The 21,092-nt window shown below is 38.8% G+C and overlaps 1 protein-coding gene across 1 annotated transcript in view; it reads right to left on the minus strand.

Moving 5' to 3' along the window:
- The window catches only part of nlgn1 (neuroligin 1), a 298,549-nt gene that overhangs the window by 246,505 nt on the left and 30,952 nt on the right, over positions 1-21,092 (minus strand). The gene's annotated exons all lie outside the window — the stretch shown is intronic.

A 21,092-nucleotide genomic window follows, 5' to 3' on the forward strand; every position in this document is an offset into this window, starting at 1 on the left:
CGATCGACCGACCGCAGCGGCAGTTTGTTTAGTGGCACGGAGAGAAAGATCTGTGGTGCGGCGCAGCTCAGCCACCGCCTCAGGGGACAGCCCTGCCCCCTGGTCGAGATCCCCCAGCAGGTCGGCCTGGTACGCCTGCAACACCGCCATAGTGTGCAGGGCAGCACCGGCCTGACCCGCTGCCGTGTATGCTCTGCCATTCAAACGCGCTGTGGTCTTGAGCGGTTTGGATGGCAGGGCTGGAGCACTCAGTGCCGACGCCCGCCCAGACACGAGATGGTTCGCAAACGTCTCGTCAATGGGCGGCATCGACACATACCCATACTCGCTGATCCCCTCAACATCAGCGAAACTAGCCCGCTGATGTCGGTGGATCCGAGCAGAGTATGGGTTCTTCCATGCCCTCTCGATCTCAGTATGGAGATCAGGAAGAAATGGAAGGCTCGCCTGAGCTGGTGGTCTATGGCCGGGGAGAAATCGATCGTCCAGCCTGCCACGAACAACTTCTCCCCTAACGCGCCGCCATGGCAGTTGCAACCTGTCAGTGGCGCGTTCCATTACATCCAGCAGCTCAGCATACACGGGGCAGGGTGGCTGAGAGGGTTCAGGGTCCACCTGAATGACCTCCTCATCATCCATCACCTGCCCGTCCTGAAGAGCATCTGTTGCAGGAACAGTAGGAGAAAAATCCTCTTCGTCATCCACCTGCAACTCACCCTCGTCATCCGCCGAATCATCTGAGAGGTTAACACCCCTCTCAAGACGATCGGCGAGATCCCTCTGGGAACCCCATGACGCGAGTCGCCGCTCTGCCTCAGCGCGAGCGGGACCTGAGCCACGAGGTACAGATGGTGAGCCCTCCTCACTCGAGAAGAGGGCTAGACGAGAGCGGAGCGTTTTCAACGCAAAACGCTCACAGTTTGCACAGACAGCTCCCTCAAGAGCCGCCTGTGCATGCTCTTTGCCCAGACAGAGAACGCACAGTTCGTGTGAATCACCCGGCGTCAAATACCTTGGGCACGGATCCGCACACTTCCTGAAGCTTTCAGCCTTCTCCGTGCGTTTCATTTTCTCTTTCTTTGCCGACTTTTCCAGCGATATCAAACAGACAGTCCCTGAAGACGAAAAAGATGTTTGTCATGTTTGCAAGGCGTCCTTTTATACTTGCAGGTCGCACGTTAATCATTCACGTTAATGATTCACGGGCTGTCGCCGGTCAATGTGATTGCCGTGATTTGATAGTGATTTCAGACACCTGTCACGCCTGAGGCGTTCCCCATAGCGTCATTCTGACGTAGTGTAGAGTTCCCTTTCGAAAGGGAACCAGTCACATTTTTTTGAAATTGAGATTTATACATAATCTGAAAGCTGAATAAATAAGCTTTCCATGGATGTATGGGTTGTTAGGATAGGACAATATTTGGCCGAGATACAACTATTTGAATATCTGAAATCTGAGGGTGCAAAAATATCTAAACATTGAGAAAATCACCTTTAAAGTTGTCCATTTATGTTCACGATTGTGCAGCATTCACTCGCAAATAGAAATGTTTCATATATGTACGGTAGGAAATTTACAAAATATCTTGATGGAACATGATCCTTACGAATTATCCTAATGATTTTTGGCATAAAAGAAAAATCAATAATTTTGACCCATACAATGTATTGTTGGCTATTGCCACAAATATACCCGTGCGACTTATGACTGGTTTTGTGATCCAGGGTCACATATTTTCATGTCAAATTTAAGTTGGGGGTCGATTAGATATTTCAAATGTTTTTGAATGAAAACTAATGCTCATCAAGGCTGCATTTGATTAAAAAAAATGCAATAACATAGTGTAATATTGTTACAATTTAAAATAGTTGTAAAATTGTTTTTCTATTTTCATATATTGTGTAATATTATTTATTCTTATGATGGCTAAGCTGAATTTTCGTTATCATTACTCTAGTCTTCAGTGTCACATGATCCTTCAGAAATCATTATAATATGGTGATTTGGTTGCTGATGAAACATTTCTTACTATTTTCACAGTTGAATATAGTTGTGCTGCTTAATATTTTTGTGGAAACTGCAATACATTTTTGTAAAGTGTCTATGCTGCCGAGAATGTTCAAAAGAACATCATTGATTTTAAACAGAAATGTTTGTATATCTTTATCTATCTATCTATCTATCTATCTATCTATATATATATATATATATATATATACACACAACAAAAAAATCTGAAATATTGAAGAAATTATCAGAAGTAGACGAGAACACCCGACCACAACCTGGCGCTCTCTAACGGGTACTGTGGATGGCAGGCCTGGGGCAAAGGCACGGTGGGTACACAGACACAGACTGGGTGATTAGTGAAAGGGGCAAGTTGTAATCCACCGCTGCATTAATCATAATGATAATGCTTCCATTTGTGATTACTGCTTGCTTCCAGCACTGCATAAAGCCTGTCCCGTGTGTCTCCAGGGTTGTATGAGGATGAAGGTGGGTGGGGGATGTAGTCACCCCGCCATGGTAGCAGTCATACAACCAAATATCCTTCCAAAACCACCTGGTGCATCAACTGCAAAAGTCTGAGAGCCGTTTTGAAAAATGGCAGCTGAATGTGCAGCAGTCGAGTCACATTGTACTTGCAAGAGAGTAGAGTCGTACTGCAGAGTGAAAGAAATCTCTCCATTCAGACTGTTGTCGTGCGTCTTTTGTTCTGTTGTCCTCACCTTCCTTTTGCTGCGTGATAAATCACCTTAAAGACTGTTGCCTCTCTGTATAGCGCTGCGCATTCAGCCATGTCAGATTTAAATAAGAAAATGATAAGACAGAAAGAGGATCTGACACATTTAACACGGGAAAACGCAACGCTGGCATCTTATTAAAATGTATGAAACCAATAAGAGTCAGGCTGGCAGAGATAGGGTGATCCATAGGCAGCCAAAAGGTGGGGCAGTCTTGTTTATTTGCCGGAATAGTCAGATAGGAGACCAGAAGCGTGCTGTTAAAACTTGAAAAAGTGGCCGCTCTGTAGCAGTGGTTGTTAGATATAGTATGTAGTAAAAGAAGTGCAAATGAATCTTAAGGAACAGTGAGCCGGATTTTGAGTTTTTCTGGAATAGTTTTCCACTCAGTGCCTTTCATCGTAACTCTGAATGAAACCAGAGAGCATCTTTCTTGTTCAAAAAGAATATGGGTTAGAGTCAGACATGTTCCAGCAAAGTGACTCATATCGATTTCTGCAGGAGTGAGACATCAGATTTGGATCTGATGCCATGGGGAGTCAGCGGCCTATTGTTTTTGGAGTGGGGGGCAATCATTTGATATCATCAAACTGTAATGAATCTGGGAGAGAAGAGAGTTCTGAAATTAAAAGCGTCCTTTGCGACCATAAACGGGTTTCTGAAGCTGCAGCTCTCAGCTCCCTTGTCTAAACACTGAGACTGAATCAGGGGCGAACTCTATGGTGATATTCAGTCAACACATCTCACTCTCGACTATATACTCCAAGTCGAAATGACTAAGGAAACAGGGTGTTTTCTATTGCTTTATTGCTTTAATATTATTAATATTGCTTTAAAGATGATTTTTTTTTTACACAAAAATCAAAGCATTTCACAAAAGGTACTGTAAAACCTATCATTCTGCCACAACTGCAATATTATTTCAGATGAAGCAGCCTCTAATAGAAGTGCTGATCAGAAAGTTATATGATAAGACTTCCTCACTACCCAGTTATTTTGGAAAAGCGTGGATCCTTCAGCACACAGAGAGACTTTTTTAATTACACATGACTGGTGGAGAGACACAGGCAGCATGGCATATATTGAGCTCCTACTAAATCTTGTTTATGCTGTCACACAGGGGTCGACTGGCTCCTAGCAGGCTCCTGGCACCAGCAAAACAACACAGTTGGGCTGCCTCTTTCTGGCCCTGTCCGTGGTGCTGAAATGGTAACCCTCACCAAGATGTGTTGTATGATATATCCTCAATGACTTCACTCAACATGAAATTAAGCAGCACTGGGAATGCTGCAGTGATTTTAAGGAACAACGTTTATCAACAAATTAATGCTGAATCATTTTTTTTTTTTTTTTCTTAATTTTTTTTTTTTAGATATTTAATGTACTTTAAGTAAATAATCAGTTTAAACATTTTCAGATTACTTGGCTGCAATGGGTGTTCAACCCAAGTTACAAAAGGAAAAAAAAGAATAAAAAAAATATAATTATTAATTAAATAATAAATAATTAATTGTATTAATAAATAACAATAATAATAATAATCAGTTTAAACATTTTCAGATTACTTGGCTGCAATGGGTGTTCAACCCAAGTTACAAAAAAAAAAAAATATATATATATATATATATAATTATTAATTAAATAATAAATAATTAATAGTATTAATAGATAACAATAATAATAATAATAATAATTATTATTATTATTATTACAATATGTTTATATTAGCAAATGTTTGCTTAGTCATTTCGACTTGGAGTATATTGTCGAGAGTGAGATGTGTTGACTGAATATCACCATGTAATAATAATAATAATAATTATTATTATTATTATTATTACAATATGTTTAGGTTTGCAAATATTTTTTAATCACTGTAATATTTAATACATTATATTTTTGTATTTTCAAAGCAATTACATAAATAATTATTTTTTTTAATATATTAATAATTATTATTATTATCATAATTATTATTATATTTAAAAAATCAAACTAAGTAATTGCTTTGAAACTACATATAAATATAATATATTAAATATCACAGTGATTAAAATTTATTTGCTAACCTGAAAATATTGTTTATATTTTTTATTTTAACAAATAAATAATGTTTGTCATTACAGCAGATAATTAAATCAATTGTATTATTATTATTATTATTATTATTATTAAATATGTATTATATATAATATATTTTAAATAATTAGAATAATCACTCTGAAATGTATGTAATATTATTAAATATACATTATTAAATAAAATAAAATAAAATAAAATGTTACTCTCTTTCACACAAACCAGCCTATAGGCTACATGCACCCGGAATTTGGCACTTGTTGTGTTATGTTTTCAGAGCTAAATTACCCTGACTCATAAGAATAGTGAGTAATAAGAGAGCTTTTTGCATTGGCCCCTCTAGATTTCTCTGACCCTGGTGAACCAACTGATCAATGAGTGTTTGCCACCTGTATCCGCAGCGCACGGCCCCGCTGATATCCCAATATGTCAGCGCTGTGAAAGTGAGCAGGCAGTGGGAGGAGTTCAGCTCATTTTCACATTTGATGAATAAATTTCCGGACAAAATGCGACAGGAAGCGCAGCGGAGCCTGTGTTTTTCTCATCTGACGCAAGGTCAAGCAGATCCGTCTGGTTCTGGAATTCTCTGCAGGCTGTCTTTAAAAAAAGAAATCGCAAACGACTTTGAAATCACATTCTGTCCTTGCAGGCCAGAGGTAAACCATCTCTGGATGGCGTGGCCGCTTCATTTGTATTCCAAAACACACGGGACACTAGCTTGATCAGGTTGGGTTACATAGCCAAAGCGATCTATCTTCTTTGATGTAAAAAAAGATCTCTTGCTCGTTTTCTGACAGCGTAGGGCAGGAAAAACTGCTCGGCCCCAGAACTTTGCGCGTTTTCCTTCCACCTGCCAGAGTGGCGCGTTGGAGATGGAGAGAAAAGCCTTGGAGAAGAGGCTGAATTTATCAACCGCACAGTGCTCCGAGCTCCCCTCGGGTAGCATAATGAGTTTAAACTCGGTGAAAAATCGACAGGGTACGGATAGAATAACCTGAGCACTCGACATCTCGAATGGATTTTGCTTTCAGAAAGATGCCTTTTAGCCAAAGATCTCTTGCTCTGTGTTGTGAAATGTGATAAATATCTAACAACCTCCATTCTTGTAATGGCTCCTGGAGCCAGGAAGAACAAGGGAACCGTACTTTTCTATTAGATTCCTCGACTTTTTATGTGCGTAATTGGTCTGAGTAAATGGATTGGTGAGCAGGTGCTACAACGCGTAAGAGCTCTAATCTTTCTTCATTTGATCATTTACAGGTAGATTCATGTCTTTTAATGGAAGTATACCTCATGAAACGTGGCCATAATGGGGAGGAGATATACGTGCCTAACCCAAGTTTTGATTTCCATCATCCTGCCCATCTCTCTGGAGCACTGAAAGATCTAATTACAACTTTTTTACAGACTTTCCACATCCACTCCATAGCCTATTATGCCTCGACCACCAGCCAACTGGATATTGCTTTAAGGGAACGAGTTTGGAGGGGGTGTTCTCATCAAAGACCTCTTTTACCTTCTTAATGTTCAGCATTGTGACCCCTCCGGGTGGAACCGTCGTTTGATCTTAATGATGGCGGTAGGTTTTGTGAGCAGACAGCAACAGGTATCCTGGCATTTGATGAGCCCATTAAATCCCACGAGGCTGAGAATTTGGCAGCGAGACCGGGAGACGGGAGAGCCAGCTGACATATTGGACGGGACGCAGAAATACACGGGGAAAGAGACACGGAGAGCCAGAGGAGGAACTAAAGCTGAAGAAAATTGTCACTGCTATGAAGAGCTTTGGGTTCGCTGTTGCCATAGATACTCCATGGCCTTTCCACTAGGAGAGTGCTGCTGAATCAATGCATTACTCTAGCACTCCGAGACAGGTGAACACAGCCCCCCAAAAAAAAATCAATGGTGAGGAGGTGAGTGGGCAGCTATGCAGAGCAGTGTAAGAATACTTTATGGGGAGAGAGAACTACATGGAAGGCAGATAAGATGCTTCCTGTAACCGCACCAGAAAGCTATGATATATGGAGCAGGTGAGCAGGTGTAGTTATATAGGTGCCTTCTAATTCATCATTCCATCCCAGCATGCATTCTAGGGAAGAAAGAGAGCGAGAGATGAGGTTTCGACTAGACCTGTGTGCTGTGGCACATAAAGGAACATTGCATTGTGACGTTCCATATAAATGCTCTGAAGAATTCAAAGCTGCAAAGAATATGGCAACAAAATGGCTATTGATGCCACTCTCTTTGCTTTCTCTTTCTCAGTTACACATTCTCTCTCACACACAGCCATGCATCATAGGGATGTGCATGAAGCCGAACCTCGAAAAGGCAAAATATTGACAAAAAGAATAATGAATTCTAACAAAAAGATGGCCAAAAAAACAAAAACATTTGGAATTACAATGCAATGGTGATTGTGTGAATGTTATGATTGAAAATATGACATGGTCAAAAGTATTTACGTGCATACATATTTTCAACTTTTTTTCAATGTCTGTTAATGTTTTAATCCTACCCTATTCATTGACTCACTCACTCAATTCAATCGTTTTTTTTTTTTATAGGTTGTAATAAAATAATAATTTTATGAGCAATAAATTATATAAAAATGCATGTTTTATTCATAAAATAATTATAATTATATAAATTAAACAATACAGATTTTATATCACTTTATTATTCATACAATTATGTATACATTTGTTAAAAAGTTCAAATATTTTCAACCTTTTCAATGTCTATGTTGATGTTTTAAACCTACCTTATTTATAGCGTTTTAACTTAATTTTGTCACTAAACAGGAGAGGGCTGACAGAACAGTCTAAAGGGGAGTGGAGGGAGGAAGGATCCAGGGAAGAGTTGGAGTGAGGGGCCATAATGTGATCCAGAGTGTTACCAAGACAAAGGACCACAGTAGAACCGATTAAAGGGAAGAGCCAAGGAGGAGCTAGGAGTCTGCCAGGCAAGTGGAGTTGATAGAGGTGGAGACCCAGGCAGAGCCGAACATCCGGGGTGACACCAATGGACTGGAGGGTTGAGGCATAACCGCAGGCTTGCGGGACTGAGGCGGAGACGGGGTGGAGCCAGTGAGAGTGAGGACAACGGTGGAGTCACAGAAAAGCAAAGGACCGGTGGAGCCGCAAGGACGGTGGAGCCTAGCGAAGCCTGAGGGATGACGGACCACAGTGGAGCCTTGCGAAGCCTGAGGGATGATGGACTACAGTGGAGCCGAGGGAGCGTTGAGCCAAGGTGGAGCCCGGGGCTCGAAGGCTAGAGGTGGAGCTGAGGGATCCACACACCAAGGGGGAGTTAACCACTGGGTTACCCAAGGCAGATACAAGCAGAACAGTGGAACCACTGGACGAGCCAAAGGGCTGAAGGGAGACAGCGGAGGCGAGGCAGAGGACCAGGTGTCTTTGGCAGCGGAGAAGGGAGAGGGAAATGAAGGAGACTTGAGGATGGGCAACAAAGACTTGGAGCTGGGCTTGACCAGCGACAGCTTGGAGCTGAGCTTGGCCAGCGATGACTTGGATTACTTGGAACTGGGCAGCGCCGATGGCAACGAAGATGACTTGGGACTGGACTGGACCAATGGTTTACAAGGCTTAAATGTAGGAGCGAGTCAGGGAATCAAGGAGTTCACATGAGGAGGTACAGACTTCAGGGGTATGAGGATGAATGGAACTCCACTCCACGATGGCAAACTCCACCACCAGCACTCCCTCAAGGATGAACATCAATACTGGCTCACACACCTGGTCAGACTTGGCAGGCTTCGGCTCTGGGTCTGCGGTGAGCTCTGGCTTATGGTTCATGCTCATGGTGAGTGCATGTTCGAGCTCCAGGACAAACACTGGGTCAGGCTTGAGCTCCAGGACGGACGCTGTGGCTGAGTGGCGATGTCCTCATCTTCTATATCTCTAACTGTGAATGGCGAGCCACACAGCCACAGCACATAATCCATGTACTGTGCAAGCATGCAGGTGGAAGCTTCTGCTGGCTAAAAGCAGGTGTTTATCCAGCCCACTCCAAAAACAGCTCTTTAGAGTGCCATCGCTCCAGGACACCAGGTGGCAGAGCTCGAGGAACTTATCTGCATATTCTTCCAGGGGATAGCCATCTTGTGAAAGGGAGAGGAGAAGATCTTTGGGGGAGTGATTTGAAAATCCTCCTGTGCTCATCTTGTTTGGTCTGACCTTCTGTCACGCTCAGTCTTGGACGCAATGGCCAGAGCTGAGGTAAAACTCAAACAGGTAGGTTTATTTGCAGATATGGCAGGAAAACAAGGCATAAACAGGTAAGAGATGATACTTGAGATCATTAGCAGATGAGATAGACTTGTACTGTTAACTTTGAGTGTTTGTCTCACAGATTCATTGGAGCACACACACACACACAAAAGGGAACAACGTTAAGATGAGGGATGACTGAAAGATGACTTGGATGAGGTAACAGCAGTAGCTAGCAAGGTAGTCAGGAACATTAAGCAGGAAAGTAGCAAGGCAAGTAGTCAGTAGCATCAGACAAAACCTCACTGAGGGAGTGTGTGTGCTCTATAGTAGTGCTGGTGATGAAGGCTAGATGAGTTCCAGGTGTGCGTGGTTACTTGCCAAGATGGAGGAATGGAAATTCAAAGTCTGTGACAAATTTTAAATAAAGGTTGTAATAAAAAGAATAATGAATTATTTGTTTAATACATTATTACTATTATTATTATTGGAAACTATAAATGGAATAATCTAAATATTGACTTCAGTTTTCACAGTCAGACTTCTGTCTTAAGCCTCATCAGTTCTATAGTATCTTCCAACTCATTCAGTTCTATAGATTTACAGCTAATTTTGTCATTGCATTAGATACAGATACAGATACACACCTAATACATCACATATGTACATCTACTGCAAATACACTCACTTACAATAAATGTCAGACTAAACTCAAGCTTCAATTAAAGAGCAAGAAGCTGTATATGCCATTCTAAACGTAATTGATCTAAACTCAGTTGTTTTTCAGTCAGCCTTCATTAAATGCCCAAATGAAGCATGTGACTTATTACACCGCCATACGCGATGCACTGCAGGGGATACCAAGTAATTGACCATTGCAGTCAGCCCGTATGGCTGACATGACAGAATGAAGTGGACAGAGGAACCGTGGCTGATTAACATGCCAAATGGACAGTGAACTACAGTATGCCAATTATACATCTGTGGCTTTTTCCACAGACACTCCTGCCAAGTTCCTCTTTGAGGTGAGGTCACATCCCACGTTAGTGAGTGTTCACAACTACCCCCGCAATTACAGCTGTTTTAAGCTGCTCTGAAACAATATTTACACATTATTACAGAAGTGATTCACTAATAAATTTGAAATTAATTAAAACCATTAAAAAAAAACTACTCTAATAGCAGGGATGAAAAGGATACACTTTAACTTAATACAAAGTAATTATTTTAATAAATTGATTTAGCTTTAGTATAATGACAATATAAAAGCCATTGTTTTAAATATCATGCTTAATTTTCTCACACAATATAAACTGGTCTTTACAAAAAAATATATAACTTCCTATATTTTAGGAAGAGGATCTCTCAATTTTAAAAAGTGTTAAAGAATGAAAAAGTTGGAAAAACTGAATGTCACTAATAATATAGTATGTTTTTCTTTTCAAAATGATGCACATATGCTCATATCTGCACATAATGCTCAGAATGACTAATGCTGATATAACATGAATACTGCAAAATAATCACATACAAAATATTTCTTTATGCCAGTGGTGGATTTACTGCTTTGCAACAGTTAAGTGGCAGGACCAATCAGACACACAATTATTCATTATATTTAATGAATAACCCAGCAACCCTCTTCACCCAACCAAAAAAGTTGTCAAGGTGCCTCACCCCCAAAGGAATAGGCCCCTAGTTACCATGGCAGCAAAGGCACGCCAGCGAGATAAGACTGGTTTACGACGTCAATGTGGAAGGCACAAGCCATAGGAAAGACACATAAGGACCATAAAAAGGGACTTATTTCCATTAATTCATAGGCAAACCTTCCATGAATGACCATGCATATCTCCAGGACATTGTGTGTATGATAATTACTGTCTTGTATAATTTTTTTATTGATTTTCTGCATGTTTTATGATGGAACCACTAGTTCATGTAACCTCACCTATACCATGTTTGGTATCTATGAATTTCTATTTTAATGATCTGAATGATCATTAATGTTATATGTTGATACCTATATAAAAATGACAATAATCTGCAGTTTCTCCTTCAATACCCAATCCTGTTACACAGGCAAGTCAGCATGCTCAAAGACAAAGGTTTCTAAACTTTCCCACTGAAAGTTTAGGATTGGTTCACTGACCCACTGGAGGTGTGACCTCAACAGAAGTAAACGGGCGATGTCGGAGTGACCTCCCCTCTTCTTCCTTCTCCTTCTTCTGGTTGCTGTTTGTGTGAAAAGACTGAAGACATCCAGTCTGACCACAGGACCTCTCCCCGGTGCACAGCCGGAGGGGCTTCAACTATTGTAACTTCCTCGACAACGAGTGAGTCAGGCTAACATCGCAAGTTCATCAACATTTCTTCATGCAACATGGAAGAAATTGATTGCAACTTCAAAACCATCGACTTACTGAACCATCAAGACTTTCTCCTGAGACTGCAACGGCTAAGCCATTGCAAGTAGCGTACATTTACCTAACTAAACCGAGGTTAAGTATAAGCTGTAGACCCCTTGTTAACAATTTGCTTTGCAATAAGAAACTGATAGGTCTGTTCAGATGGTTAAATGACTCTTTTCCATAGCTTCATTTTCCTGTTTCTGTTTTCGTTTCCACTTACTTTCACTTTCCATTTTACCCATGTGCGCAAGATTGTGTGTATGTGTTTGTTTAGATTAGTTTTGTGTTTGTGATTAAGTTAAATAAAACTTTTGTGCACATTATTATACATGTGAGTTTGATTCTGGTCACTGCTTGTAAATCAACGTCCCTTTAACGGTGCAATCACAGCTACAGGCTAAGAAAGAGTTATTTTTATGTGGCCACGAAAAATATCCTTTCTGGGAATTGGTAGATGATCAAGTGTTCATGAGTGTTCGCTGGACGAACAGAATAATTGATGGTAATATTAATTCAGCTATATCAAATTAATTATATTAACTGGTCCAAATATTTATAATGAATTATAACAAGTTATAATTAATTATTCATATTTCCTTTTTGAGCTAATTTGCTACAACAGGTTTTTTGCCCAAAGGGTAAAACAGAAAAAAGGGGGAAAAATATCCATTGATTAAGCACACTTGACATTACTTGTAATTCTGAAATTTGGCAAAGCCTAATATTAAATGCGACAGTCTAGACCAGGGCTAAGGTAACAATTGAAGCTAAATTGCAATCACCCTAAACTCTAAAAGCACGAGAGAACAGACAAAGCGCTGAGGAAATCGAAGCTACTTGCTCACAGCACTAAAATGAACCATTCAAAGTGATACATTTAAATGGTTTTAAAGCCCTTTGGCTGTTCTTTTTTTTTTTTTTTTCAGCAGCTGAAAAACACACCCCATGTGAGACTTCAACAATTCTTATAAAAAAACAATTGGCTAGCTTTTGATAACAAGAGCTTGCACAATTAGCCGTGATCCAAAAAAAAAAAAAAATCCATTAGGAAACGATTTATTGCTTTCCTCAGATTGGAAAAGAAATAGTTTTAGTACACCGCCCCTTCATGATATTTCAAGTTTATTTTGATGGCTATGTTAATAGTGTCTCTTTCTAAATTTGCTAAGTGACATTTTTAATGGCCTGTTGATCTGGCCCTTAAAATTGGTGTATAATTAAGTGTCTTTTATACGCCCTTATTTTATTAAAAAGCCCTTATTTTAAACTCTGCAAAAGTATTTCCAAAACGCCACTTGATGCATGAGTTAAAGTCCCTGTAAAGTCAAAATTAAGAATGTGTTCTGAGTTTGTCACACCACAGAAAAATGTGTGATTAGCCACCCAGCCAAATTTGAATGATAAAAAAGCCGGCAAGTACATAAAATAAGCTATCAAAATCTTGAAAAAATGAGCAGTAGTCTCTGTTCTCAAACGCTGGGGGCGTGTCCGCTGGCTGCGCTGAAACCACGCCCACTCGCGGGAAAGCTGCCGTGCAACACTCAACTGTCAACGCTACAGCCGGAATGGATGCTCCTAGGTTTTACAAAGCCATACATGTTCGAGCCTGGACTACCTACTATAATTATAACATAAGCACACAAGGCAACTTACACTCATTGGTGGTCGACGGGAGGATGAAGGCCGAGGCGGGAGATAGTCGGTTCTTCGGCCCCATTCACCAGTAACAGCGGATTATCAGTGAATCCCAGTTGTCTCCGACGAAAGTTTATAAAACTATCCCGTGTAAAATGATCACTACAGAGGCGGGTTTTGGCGGTGATCCTCAGCTGTCCATCAAGGTGGCTCTTCACAAAATTAATCCACCTCTTGATGTGATCGTTTTTCAGAAATTTAAATAAGGACACCGATCTGTTTTGTACGTGATCGCATTCAGGTAGTATGCATTTCCGTGACGAAGGCATAGCTAGCTAGCAAACTGTAGGCTGTAGTAACTAATAGTACTGGCAGTAACTCGCGATCGGCAAACTGATGTGAATGTGCTATATTGTTAGGGGAGGGGCCAGCGTCAGGGGCTCCAGTGCGTCATCAAGTATGGGCGTGTCCAGGAGCTCAGGGGCTCCAGTGCGTCATCAAGTAGGGGCGTGTCCAGGAGCTCAGGGGCTTCAGTGCGTCATCGAGCCCCCGTTTTAGCCCCGCCCAAAAAATCCGGAACACAGCAATGGTGAAAAACTGTTTAATGGTCTAACTCCACAATTCAGTACTTCACAGTTCACAGTCTTTGTAATATGTTTTAGCAATACATTTCTAACATTTATAATGTGTTTAGAATTTTTTTTTAGAATTGCCTTTACAGGGACTTTAAGAACAATGAAAACATTTAGACACTCTACTAGAGTTACATTTACTCATAAAATGAAACATTTAGGAGCCAAATCACGACCAACAATTATTACATAAACCGGTATCAAAATCTTGAATATTGGCTAATATTGTTGTATTATTATTATTATTATTAGTGTTGCTGTTGTTAATGTTAACAATACATTCAGAATAAACCATGAACCTAAATTAATGAATGAATACATAAATACATACAGAATATTTTTCCATATGTGGTTTCACTATAATTTGTTTTTAATTTATTTATTTTATCCTCAGTCTCCGGTTACCTTTTCATAAGCATCTTTTGAGATTTAAATTTACCCTTTCCAAAACGTTTTTTTCTTCATAAAAAAATAGATAATAATAAAATAAATAAAAGCGCAGGACATTTATTTTTGTCAAAATTAGGTTTTCCTCATAAACAACCTTAATCTGCAGCAAAAAAAAAAAAGAAAAAAAAAAGAAAATCCCTTGACTACTTTTCCTCTACAGTATTTATTTTTGCTAATGCCACTGTTTTTACCTAAGTTTTTTTTTTTTTTTACGACTACGTTTTGCAATCCACTGAAGCTTGAAGTGAGACTCATACTGATTAAATGACCCTGTAGCGCTAAATAATGCATACTGCACAATCCCAGCAAAAAGGATTAGGATTTAGATGTCGGGTGCAGGTCATGTCAGGTCTGTGTGTTGTTTTTTTTGTTTTGTTTTTCTTCATGTGAGGATAGTCTGACTAAGCTCTCAGAAAGAGGAGCAAGCCACACCAGTGAGGTGTGATAATTCCCACCAGGCAGTGTTCCCTCCTCCTGTCAGAACTAGATTTGTGCTACTGGATGACGGCGAGAACCCAAGGCTAACTGCTGAGGCATGCTGACACTTTAGCGATTACATAAGACAACTATTAGACATATATGCAGCTACAAATAACATTAAAAAGAAGCTTTGCTGATGTTTGAAGGGGTCCGGGCTGTGCACTCTCATGATTAATCTGCTGAAAGCACATGCTGTTGGCTTCAGAATAAGCATTAAGACCAAGCAAATCTTTTGTTGATTTATTCCAATTGTTCTGTTCAGAGGTTTTATTTCACCTCAGCACTTCTAAATTGGTGGTAAACAAAAGTTTAAAGGTTCATAAGACACCTTCAGTGCTCATTACACAGGCAAAATGACAAGATTTCTTTTGTTACTTTGAGTGGCATTAATATGTTCACTTATTGTGCAGCTACACTGTAAAAAATATAAAAAAATATTAGCGCATGTGGTAACACTTTACAATAAGGTTCATTAGTTAACATTAGTTAACTACTTTAGTTAACATGAACTAAGAATGAACAATACTTAATGTTAATTTCAACATTTACTAATATGTGATTAAAATCAAAGGTTGTATTTGTTAACATTAGTAAATGCACTGGGAACTAACATGAACAAACAATGAACAGCTGGATTTTTACTAACTAACATTAACAAAGATGAATAAATACTGTAACAAATGTTCATGTTAGTTAATATATTAACCAATGTTAACTAATGAACCTTATTGTAAAGTGTTACCGAGTATGTTTTACAAGAAATACTATTCTTTCTATACTTCAACATTTTGTTTAAATCAATGTGTATCTGTCTGTCCGTCCATCCAAATATCCATCCATCCATATATCCACATATGTCTGTCTGTCCAATGGATGGATGGATCATCTGGTTAAAAATTACATTCATTTCTTTGAATTTCATTTTAAAGTCCCCAATTATGCTACACTATTTGAATAAAAGTATTGGAACACGTCTCTTAACTATTTAATTGAGGTGTTTCAATCAGACCCATTGCCACAAGTGCATAAAATCAAGCATCTAGTCATGCAGTCTGCATTTACAAACATTAGGGGGGAAAATGGGTCATTCTGAAGAGCTCAGTGAATTCAAGAGTGGTACTGTGATACGATGCCACCTTTGCAATAAGCAGTGAAGATTTCATCCCTGCTAGATGTCCCACGGTCAACTGTAAGTGGTGTTATTGGAGAGTGGAACTGCTTAGAAACAGCAGCCTCTCAGCCAAGAAGCGGAAGACCAAGTCACAGAGCGGGGTCACCGAGTGCTGAGACACATTAACACAAACCAAACTCAGGCCTCAGCTACTACTGCAGTTTTTGAAAGCATGCAGGTCAAATGTGTTACAAACCTATGTAGCTTCAAGCAGAACGTAAGAATGGAATTACTGATGACTCATTTCAGGCAGTTCAAAATTGGTTCATTCTTTTGGGAGGCAATAACTCCGTTTATCATGCAATTTGATCTTTGGAAGTTTTTAGAGCTTTATATAACACAATATGTGTCTTATGGGTCATTTTTATATATATATATATATATATATATATATATATAAAGATATATTTAAGGTAGAAAATTTACAAAATATCTTCATGGATCATGATCTTTACTTAATATCCTAATGATTTTTGGCATAAGAAAAATCAATAATTTTGACTATTGCCACAAATATACCTGTGCGACTTATGACTGGTTTTGTGGTCCAGGGTCACATATATGGATGGTAATATCCCGAAAAAAGCAAAATAGAGGCACTTTTTTACTTCTATTTCTAATTCTACTTCCTTACATTCAAATTCAAATTGCAATTCTGCATCGTATTTGGTACCTCGATTCAAATTCAATAATTAAAGTGAAATTTAAAGGGCATTATCAGTTGAATGGCACACATCCCTGGCAAATATAACCTTAGACTACATAAACACAGGGTTGAATTTCATAGACTTCATAATGTGTGTCTGGTCTGTAGCTGAACTTACAGTACAGTGCGTTCTGTTTAAGACTGAAGAAAAACGACAGCTATTCAAAACCCTCTCACTGCTTTCTTTTTAAGGCCAATTTAGATACTGTTCTCTCATGTCTTCCTTTGATGTGCTGCTTGGGGGAAAACAAGATTTTGATTTTGAAAAACTCAAGCCTCTTTATAGAAAAAAAAAATATATATATAAAAAAAAAACTAAATAAGTGAATGCCGAGTGTACCATGGAGACATGGTTTGCAGAAACAAAACAAAAGTCTTGCCAATTTTCTCTTTTGTTTTCTTTTCTATCAAGCTGAGATCCAATTACTTCAAGAGCACAGGAAAAAACATAAGGGAGGGATCATGCTCTATTTCCGATCAAATATTCAATAATTGGTCAACATAATGGGCACAAATATTTAAATATGAATAGAGCCTCAGCTTCCTTACCAAATGGTCTGAAAAAGAACGTTCCTCATAAGGCTGAGTCTATAAAAGAAGAAAGGAATGTGGACACTTGTCCTTTGTAGCTGTTATGGCCGACTCTATTTTATTAAGACATTGCTTTTATCTAGATTTGAGAGAGGACACGACTAGAGCCTCAATCATAATTTCGGATTCCTCACCTAATAGTGAACACAGATTTTGAGGAAAACTTTCCTGTAAGACTGATCCTTATCAAGGATAAAAGAAACGTGGACACTTGTCCTTGCAGCTGTGTAGCAGATGTTATGACTATTTATTAAGACATTGCTTTTATGTAGATGTAAGAGAGGCTTGTTGGGAGTCTTGTCCAATATATATACACTTATATACGTATATATACTGTATGTATATATTAAACAGTTAAACTGCTGTGGTATTATGTGACCCTGGCCCACAAAACCAGTCTTATGGGTCATTTTATATATATATATATATATATATATATATATATACAGTATATATATATATATATATATATAAAGATATATTTAAGGTAGAAAATTTACAAAATATCTTCATGGATCATGATCTTTACTTAATATCCTAATGATTTTTGGCATAAGAAAAATCAATAATTTTGACTATTCCCACAAATATACCTGTGCGACTTATGACTGGTTTTGTGGTCCAGGGTCACATATATGCAAAATAATAATCCAGCAGAGAGCAACTCTTTAATATATATATTGATTGATTGATTTTCATTTAATTTTTTTAATTGTATTTTATTTCATTCAATCTATATATACATATATATACATACATACATACATACATATATATATATATATATATATATATTAAATAAAATGAAAATCAATCAATTTTGGCATAACAATGTACAGCATAAAAAATAATTAAATGTTTAAATTGTTTTGAAAGAAGTATCTTATGCTCACCAAAGCTGTATTTATTAGATAAAAAATAAATAACAGTAATATTGTGAAATATTATTTGAAAAATATTATTATTACAATTGAAAAGAAAAGTCTCTATTTGAAAACATTTTAAAATGCACTTTATTGCAGTAATGTCAAAGCTGAATTTTCAGCATCATTACTCCAGTCTTCAGTGTCACATGATCACATAATATGCTGATTTGCTGCTCAAGAAACATTTCTTAATATTATCAATGTTAAAATAATTTGAGCTGCTTTATATTATTGTGGAAACGAAATGATACACTACCATTCAAATGTATGTGGTAAGTAAGATTTAAAAAAATATATTTATAATAATTTAATTCAGTAAGGATGCATTTAATTGATCAAATGTTATTCCTCTGAACTTTCCATTCATCAAGGAATCCAGATTTTTTTTTTTGATCAAATAAATCAACTGATTGATCAAACAAATCAACCAATCATAAGTATTCCTTTTGAGTAGTGATATTAGATTGTAAGGTACATGTATATCAGTCAAAAAAAAAGAAAAAAGAAGCCCCGAATCCCTTGCTTGCCTTTCGCTGGACCTCCTCACCTTCCTGTATTACTACTGATTATGAACCCACCGCACCGTTACACAACTCACGCAGGCCTGGGACCCAGGGATCTGCTATTACAACCCTCATGTTAGTCTTACTCATTATTTGCAATTGATGTCCTGCCTTTAATGGTCAGCGAGGGAGCCGCCCCCTCGTGCTGGGTAGATGAAGCAGAAGTCTAAATGACTCACTTAGTATCACTCTGTTCAGGCGTGAGATACAATAACACACAGCCGTGGCCTGTCGTGTCATTTGCTGTCGGGGGGAAGTAAATTAATGACAACTTCACTGCTGTTTATGCATCCCAACAGCCTTTTAAGCCACTGCTTTGAAAGGACGAGACATTTATTCATCACTTACGGCAATGCCGCCGATGAAAGCGAGAGAGGAATGCACCTATTTGCTTTTTTACCCTGCACAACCTCCCATTCCCACCGCATGCGCCCGGAGGATGGGCTGTACCTCACCACATGCATTTTTAACAGGTCCATTATTAACAGGTGCTTTGCGGTGTGGGATGCATGATTTATGCGTGCCATTTGCAAGCGCGTCCGGCTCCACTGGAAGCTAGAGAGTTCGGTCTCCATTTAGGAAGGGACTGGCCTTGACTGCACTATTGAGCAGCAGAGAGCCTATGCAATAAGATCAGAGGCTTTGCGGTTAATGCAGCACTATCAGAAACAAATTAGATCATATGCTGCTCATAGCCATCAGTGCCATCTACCGCAGCCCCCAATGCCCTCTCAGACCTAGGGAAGAATATGTTTTCCTGAGCACGCCTATGCGGAGGTACTGCACATAGAACAATGCATTCCGTATATGCGGAATCAAGTTCAGCGTCTTTTTTGGATTCAAGGTTTGAATCAAATGATCATACAGACAAAAGTCGCATACAAAGATCTGTGCACTCTTTAAAGTGCCCCGATGACATTTTTTCCCCCCACAATATTTGTGTGAAACTTCTATCAATTTTAACACAAATTATCACTCAGTTGCTAATGTTAATTTTTTTTTTACGTTTAGGCTTTTATTTTACGAATATAAGCGTAAGATGTGACAAATGTGCTCAGCGATATTTTTACATTAGTCTCTTATGCTCATGAAGGCTGACAAATACAGTAAAATGAGTAAGTTGTGAAATATTATTATAATTTAACTATTTTTTATTTGAATATTTTAAAGTGCAATTCAGTCCTGTGATGGCAAAGCTGAATTTTACAGCATCATTACTCCTATCGTCAGTGTCACATGATCCTTCAGAAATAGGGTTAGATATCGTTTGAATTTTAACCATTCCAATTATCAGCTTATCAATTCTGATTCTTATCGATTCCTAATTTTGATTCCAATAAGGTAAAAATGCAACTTAGATATCATTCACATTTAATCTTGTTTAAAGTCATATTGAAATGCTCACAAAGGAATCGATAAGAGTAATCAAAATTTTAATTTTATATAAAGTATCCGATTCCTGACGTCAAGTTTTCGATTCCAGGGTCAATGCCTTGGTAAAAAAAAAGTAAAGTTTCTTTCTGTCCCGAAATTTCATTTAGTTTCTGCTGTGCAAACCCATTCAAAAGTAATGTATTCTCTAACACTTCACCTTGCCTCACTGCACTTTCTAAATAATAGTCTAGTTGAGATATAGTGCACCTTGTTCCTACATGTTGGGGGTCCACAGGCAGTCCAAACCTCGCCTGCATGTCTTTTCATGTCTTGTTTAAAATTGCTGCTAGTGGAAGACTTTCCATCTTGTTCTTCTATCAGAAAACACAGTGTTCCCCTCTAACCCCTCACCCCATCCTCCGAGATCCATTTCAATAAAGCTCTGAACTGTCGAAGTCCTTCTCCTGACACTTTCAGTAGGAAACTCCAGCCGCCTGGATGATCGCAGAGCCCCGGTGGCTACTTTTGGCTATGCCCACTCATCCTACTTCTCTATCTCACACACACCACCACACTTTATTGCATCCCAACTTCCCATCAGTCCCCAAGTGAGGAGACTGACATTTCCAAACCGTACCTCGCTTGGCTTAATGTGATGGTCAGTTCATGCCCGGTTGCTCCTCAGTGTCTGTCTTGTTGGAGAATCACTGAGCTCAGATTGGTCCAAATCACCCGGCCCTGTCGCAGTGAAGACAGAGCCAGCTAGCCTGCTGAGTTCAGTCTCAGTGCCTGAGATTAAATACTACATCCTGAGTCTGCAATTTAACCCTTTTCACTCATCTAGACGAGTACTGCTTCATATTCCCAACCTCAATTTGGAATTATAGACCAAATAAATTACACACCACTGTATAAATTGAGATTGCAAACCATCTAAACTACTTTTCGATTCGTAACCCCTACTTTTGCACCTGGATTTTTTTTTTTTAAATGTGTCAACCAATGGAGTTTAATCATTACTGTATGTGGTATTACACGGCTCTCTGAAATGCTTGATTTTTATTGGTCAGTCGCAACATTCTGAGGTCAGTTAGCAACAC

The sequence above is a fragment of the Abramis brama genome (assembly GCF_963993115.1).
Source record: "Abramis brama genome assembly, chromosome: 23".
In the NCBI taxonomy this organism is placed as follows: Eukaryota; Metazoa; Chordata; class Actinopteri; order Cypriniformes; family Leuciscidae; genus Abramis; species Abramis brama.